This window comes from Durio zibethinus, chromosome 8, assembly GCF_047325235.1.
Source record: "Durio zibethinus cultivar Kanyao isolate XHJ-2024 chromosome 8, ASM4732523v1, whole genome shotgun sequence".
Taxonomy (NCBI): Eukaryota; Viridiplantae; Streptophyta; class Magnoliopsida; order Malvales; family Malvaceae; genus Durio; species Durio zibethinus.
In genome coordinates, this window is record NC_143169.1 from 4051608 (window position 1) to 4059316 (window position 7709).

Genomic DNA, 7709 nt, shown 5'->3' on the forward strand with positions numbered 1-7709 from the left:
TGTCAAACTCTAATGGAATGGTGATCCTATCTTGAGATGTTAGCATTATTACTTTGTAATTTTTAGAAGGAAAATTAAACTTAAACTTTACATGATAAATGAAGCAAAGGTGGGCACTTTTCAAGAGTAGTTCGACCTTTTAAACTCTTCACCACGTCTTTTAGAGTAACACCTAAGACGCTAGGAGTATAAAAATGAGTAAAAAAATCATCATTATTATCGAAATCTTTTGTTCTCTTTTCACTTTCACCTTTTTCCCCACCTTGGCTAGTCTTCTCAGCTTGTTCAAAATTTTGAACCTATTTAACTCCAGAAGCCTTTTCTCTAGTTTGTTCAGCCATTAAAGTTTGAGAAGGCCTTTGAGTCTAAGTTAAAGTGAGGACCTTTACAACATCGGAAAAAGATGAAAATGACTTAAGCAAAAGACTCATCAAAATTAACTGTCGATCTAGAATTAAAACTTAAGCTTAGACTATTATCAGGCTGGATACTAGGAAGGACCATCAAAGGTATGACAGAAATAGATATTTAAGTAAAAGTGTTTGGTGGTAGAGCTAAAAAGAAACAAGAGAGGTTAGACGAAAGAGTCAAACTCACTATGTTTAATGGGACAAAAAGGTTTTGAAGGTCAAAGTCAATTGCCACTGAGAACTCATCTATACAATGGAGAACTCTCCCTTAGGCATTTTCCTCGATTTGTTTTTGACCTTTTATAGACATTGGGTTTAACCAATAGGTGACTCGATTATAATCTTTTCATGCAATAATAGAAAAGACATCTTTATTTGAAAAAAACCTACAATGGCCAAGCTAACCTTTCCTAATTTCTACCTTAAAGTTAGACAAATTTGAATTAGATGACATTATAAGAGAAAAAGGACATACTAAAGTTGTTTGGCAAAAAAAAAAAAGAAGGTTGGACAAAGAAAAAGTTAAAAAGCTAGAGATCAACAAAAGTAGGTCAACAAAAAAGCAAAATGAGTGCCAGAAAGTAAAAAAGCAGAGGTTTCAAGAAGGCTTTAAATAGGCAAGTCCCAAATTAGATGAGCGACCTAAATTAAGCCATATCATTGTACATAAACCAAATATTCCTCTTCGACTTCTTAATTCAAATTCAAAGAATTACTCAACTTTGTAATTCTTACTTAAATTTCTCTATCTTTAATAAATATAGGTTCAGATGAATCTACAATGAGTTCATTTGAAATTCACAACTTTCACATCAGATATACTACACTTACACCAAATTAGTCAAACTATACAAATGTTCTTTCGGCCAAGCTATACTAAAGATCACTACAAACATGTTGGTTATGCTATATTAATAAAGGTTTCAGGTCATTACATCTAGATCATTCACATTGAGATTATTATACATATCAACTCAATAGGAATCATGGCAAGAAAGGCATAAAAATAGCTTTTTGGATGGCACCACAGAAATTCCAAAAATATCCATGCTCAACTCGCAGCTTGGTCTAAATTGTAACACATCAACTAATGCATAACTCATAATTACGGCTAAACTACAATAGATTGGCCAAGCCCACTTCTTATTAGTTTGATTTATTAGACTACTTGATAGGGGGACAAATTGTTAGCAGAATTTTATAGTCATAAATGTAATATGGACTTTTTGCAATAGAGAATAAGTTATGAACCAAGTAGGGTAATTTTGTCATTTTGACCTGAGTTTACGTGTTAGGCTGATCTGAAACCTCGAGACCAAAGACAACTCAACCACTTCAATTTGCTACCTAAAGGCACGTGGGAGCATTGACTTGTTATCTCTCAATTAGGCTGTTGACATAGAAATTAGGTTGGGCCATAAACATCAAACCTAAGCCCATTACTTAGAGCTTGTGTTACCCAAGCCTGACACTCTTACTCTAAAAGTATAATAATTTTCTCCTCTAGGTATTATTCATTGAATTCTTTTTTCTCTCTTTTTAGGTTTGATATTATTCTTTCTCTTCTTAAGCACTGTCTTGAGTATCGAAGCATAATTGCAAGAAAAACCTTTAGCCTTTGTTTCTAATTAACCTCCCACCTTCTGATTTTAGGTTCTTACCCTTGAAAAGACAACTAGGCACCAACACTAACCTTCAAATATATATAAAATTTTAAAATCAATTGAATTTTTTTTATTTCAAATGCATACTCAAATTCGACACTCACCCACTAACATATGTTTAGTTTATCATTCTACAATGGATAAGATTTTGAAAAAGCTAGCTATTACATATGCCACTTCTTTTCCAAATATCAAAACTTTAATTTTTTTTTCTAGTGTTTTTCTATAAAAATTAGTCAAGCCCCCAAATGTTCTCACATTTATTACAACTCTTTCATACATATTTTTAACTCTGTTAATGTACTTTAAAGGAACTCTATTATATGCTTTCTTTAAGTAAATAAATACTATATGTAGATCTTTTTTTTACCTAAAAAACTTTCAAGAAAAGCCTTAGTAGGTAAATTGTCTCTATTGTGGAGCATTTTGGCATAAAGCTAAATTGAATTTCAAAAATAATGACTTTAAATCACAAACCATTTTCAATTATTCTCTCCTAATGTTTCATAGCATGGCTCATAAGTTTTATTCCTCAATAGTTTGAAGAATTTTGTATATCACCTTATTCTAGTATAAAGGTACTAAAATACTTTTCCTCCATTTTTTTGGTATCTTTTAAGTATGTCAAAATTTGTTAAAATGATTTACATAACATGTGTAATTAAAATTTTAAAAATAACTATTGAAATTTTCTAAATTAAAAATTTTCAAATATTCAAATTTTAATTTCACATAATATGACAAAAATTGTGATCAAAATCTAATTCAAAGTATACATTTAATGTGAAATGAAGGGAGTATTATTTCTTTTTAACAAAAGCATGAACTATTAAACTTTAAAAAATTAGGAATGATTGAATTTGATATAAATTTTGAGTCATTTGCAAATTAGGAAGGATTATTATTTTAATTATCAATAATAAATTATCATGCATTTATTTAATAGCATTATTAATTAATTTAGTTATAACCTAATAAATATGTTATAATTTTTTCAAACCTCTTATAAAATTAAAAAATCTCTCCATTAATATTCACTCTAATGTATATTTTCGTCAATATTTTTTATTATAGACATTATTATTTTTTATTATAATTATTTTATCTCATTATATTTCAATATTCAAATATCTTTTTAAAAAATATTTATCAAAATGAAATAACAATTTTTTTTATTTTAGATTGATATATTTTACAATATTTTTCCAAATATTTTAAAATTTAAAAAATTTTCATCGAAACACACTAAAACGTTTCCTAACAAAGAAAGAAGATTTATAAAATGGGTTAGGTGAGTTCTTTTTTTGTTTACCTAAGATTATATGGGGACAATATCCTATATAGTCTTTAAATTATTGAAAATTATTTAATGTGATATTTAAATTAAAAATTATTTAATCAAGTATTTAAAATTTTATTTCTTGCAATAATCTATCCCATGACCAAACACAATTAAAAAAAAATAATGATATAACCATTAACCAATTAAAATGTGATAAATATTAAAAAAATATTACATCATATTTGATGTGACATTGCATGTGATAAATTTAAATTGTAAAAAAAATTAAAATGGAAAATTTTAAAAACGTCAATATAATATAAAATATTTTTACTTGATACTACGAAAAAAATAATTAAAGAGAAAGAAATGTTAGCTTCTAAAATTATCCAAAAGGAAATTACTTTTACATTTTTAGTCTCAATCACTAACAAGTGTTTTAATACAAGAGAAAACATGGATTTTTCATTTCTATAAATTGGAGTCTGAAGTAGCAAAACAACAATTTCACATTTGCCAATTACTAAATTAAAATGGTTTCTGAATCTATCATGATTGATCAACTTTATCTTCATTTCAATTTTAGGCAGCCAAAAAAGTAACTCTTACATAAAGAGATGGTAGTAAACCAAGCTGTGACATTGAAGGTCGGTTTACACAATGGGTACACCTTGTATTGGCATTTCATGGAAGGCTTAGTAATCATCAGCCACACTTCCAATACTTGCCCACCTTACCTTTGCGATTAATCTTGCCAACCTGTTCTTGAATCCTCAAAGGTCTAGGCTAGATCTCCTCTCCTTGGCTTTTTCTTTTTTATTCATTTGAATATCTTGGATTTGATCAATTTTCCAAGCTCAAAACTATGTAATAATAGCAAATTTTATAGCTTGGACGATCTAAAATAATATTTTCTTTTTGTTGTTTTTTAGTATTTTAGGAGTGTCCTATTCATGCAACATTTATGAATAATTGGAGAATGGAGATCCTTAAATTTCATTTTATTCAATGAATGTACGATTAGTTATTGCCAAATTAGTTTGACAATTATATGGTATTCCAATATTCTTTCCCAATTTTGGTAGCATTTGTGAAATTCTCCATGGAATTTGCGCCAAAGATATATAACCTTTTTACTTAGCATTTACAAATGTTGCTTCTGTTATAAATTAATAAAACAATATATAGGTATTGTTTAGTAGTGATGCAACTAATTGTTGAAAGTTGAAACTTTTGCCCATTTTTTTTCGTGCTCACATCTATGTTGTTCTTTGTTTTTTTTTTTTATAATGTTTGTTATTTTGTATTGGAAAATTTGTGCGCTACTTGCCTTGTGCAGATTCAAGTTTCCTTTTTTTGAAAAATACAATCATGTTATTTGGTTAAGTTATATGATTTTTGACATTTTGTTCTCTCCCCTCTTACTTGTTTTCTGTCGGTCATTTATGCTAATTGTTTGATTTTATCTTTAATTCATGCAAGGCTATATAATGCTTCTTTTTCAAGCCAATTTCTAGTTTCTATATCATGGATATATTTATTGGAAAATGAAACTAAGTAACTTAATTCAAAGAAAATATTGTCGATTTTGTATAGCATGAGCATGTATATATAGAGTTGTCTAGAGCTAGTTTTTCTTTCTATATATATGTGTGTGTGTGTGTGTGAATGTCTTACTTTTAAGTATTAATAGTGATCAAAGGTTAGGTTAAGCTTTCCTTTTGCCTTGTCTTTTGGTGGCATGCATCTCTGGCCATCAATGCAACACCATATGAGAGAGAAAATGTACAAGAGTTTGTTAGGAAAATCAAACTAGTATCACGAGGTTCTAGACTTGTTTCTTTGATTGTTATATCTTTTGAATCACCTCTAACTTCTCTATCTACACGAAGAACTCAAAATGATTCCCTAACTGCCCCTTTTTTTTTCTTTCATACGATTGATTGCAAATGTAACAATATTTTCTATATGATTGATTCTTGGTGCTATGTACATGTTATGATTGATTTTTTTTTCTTTGAGATGTACATATAATTATACTAGATGTACATGTCCTATAAGTATTGTGTATATATTCTATAAGTACTACATATCATTAATGTATTTTTTTTCCTTCATTTTAGGATGAAGCTAAAGGGGTGATTAAGGAAATCTTCATAGAATGAACAAGTGAGGGATAACATTGATAAGTTTAACATTTTCTATCACAAAAGCATTTTAAGTTGTTAATATGTGCAATAACTAATAGATATGCACATGACATTGGAACTATATGTACATTCTTTTATTATATGTACATGTCTATTTTATTATATGCATATTAATTAAATCTCAAAATAGGTGTGTGGATTTATATTGAGATTTGAACCTGACTTTAATTATACTTTGTATTATAAGCACATTTGTTAAACCTTATTATAGGATATATGATATATGTTAGCCATATGCTTCTATTGTATGTACATTTGTTAAACCTTATAATAGGATATATGTATAAAACTTAAACGATATGTCCATAACACTAATAAAATATGTACATAGCACTTATAACATATGTACATTTAGATATAATTATATGTACATCACATCAGGAATTGGATACCTTGGTTAGTTATTAGATTGCAATATTTGGTATTGCATTTAGTGGTTGTTTCCCTAAACCAACTTGCAAGTGCATTACCCATTGTAAGAGAATTAGACATGTTTATGATGAATGTTAATCTTAATAGTGAAATGACCCATATCTGATAGATAGTATACATCTTATTTGCCACTTTCTTTTTCTTTTAATTTTTTTATGTGTACTTGGGATGACATCATAAGAACTCTTGTTTTTCTCTTAAATAAACTCTTTTTTTTTTCATATTTTTCTTCAAAAGTCAAAGATCAATTTTATCACCGTAACATTTTTCTCACATTAAAGGATCACAATACCGTTTTCATGTACACATCTTTAAAGTAAATTGTACATATTAGGTTTGTTGCTTTGTGACCTTTACAATGCTAGAACATAGAAAAGAAATAATATCTTGCAACCTATCACCTATCGATTAATTCTTATTTCCTTCATTGTATCAGTAAAAGGAATTTCAATAGTAACTCCAGCTCTTTTATTCTCAACCTAAACTTTATGGTTGCTTCATGTTCTACTAGATTATCTTTTGGTTTATTAAGAAAATGTCTTTTAAATAACTCACTATTACACAAATAAAACAAGACTAATACATCAAATCTACACTATAGAAAAATAGATCTTTAACAGCATTTTTTTTCACATTTAATGGCATTCATAAATACTGCTACTTTTTTCTAATGCAAGTATAGTCGACGTTTTTAGTGGCATTTTTGGCAAACATCACTAAATTTAATTTAATCAATTTTAATAATTTCATTTGCGGCATTTGGAGATTATAAATGCAACTAATTTTTATTGATTTGTGACGTTTTAAGGAAAAAACATGTTAAATGCTGTTGATTAATGGCATTTTATATTTCAAACGCCATTATATGTATATTTAATGGCATTTTTGATAAAAACACTGCTAACTTTTTAAAAACACGGAACCTATTAGCATTTGTTGAAAAACATCGTTAAAAAACCGTTACTAAATACCAATTTTCTTGTAGTGTTATCATGAATAAATGTTATAATTCCAAACCTAAAGCAACTATAGTAAAGGAGGATTAATTTTAGATCACCCATAGAGGAATAAAACCCAATCCATATCATTGCTAGTAAAATTTAAAGGTAGTATAAATGGAAGGTAACAAATATTTAAAACAATATTTATAAGATATTGTAGAAATAGTCTGCCCAAATTCGGTGAATAAAAATTCTACTTGACTAATAACTACTTATGGTACTTATATTCTTGATTTGAATCAGGATAAAGGAAATTGCCATGGGTAGTTAATAAGAAAATTGATTTTTTAAATTACAAAAACAAGAAAAATGGCTCTCTCCCTTTGGCTTCATTCATGTAAACTGCATTCAGCCATAGTGACTAGTGAATGATGAATATAAATCATTCGTTATGGGATTAAAAGGATGAATATGTTTATCTAGACTAAAACTAGAGAGGATGAAAGATCATTCATCCATATTACAAGGAAAGAATGAGGGGGAAAGATTGTAAAAGTAAAAGAATAAGACATTTCTTGTGAACTCTTTAAAGAATCTCATAGTCGGTATTTAAAGACTTAAGTTATGGATAGTGGATAATTTTTGAATACGTAATTTTATGCACAGCAAGTGAATCAAGTCGGAATTACATTTGTAACACTTTTACAATAATGCTTTCGCTATGCTTCCGCAAATTAAGTTTTTCACATTACTTCGATATATGATCTTGT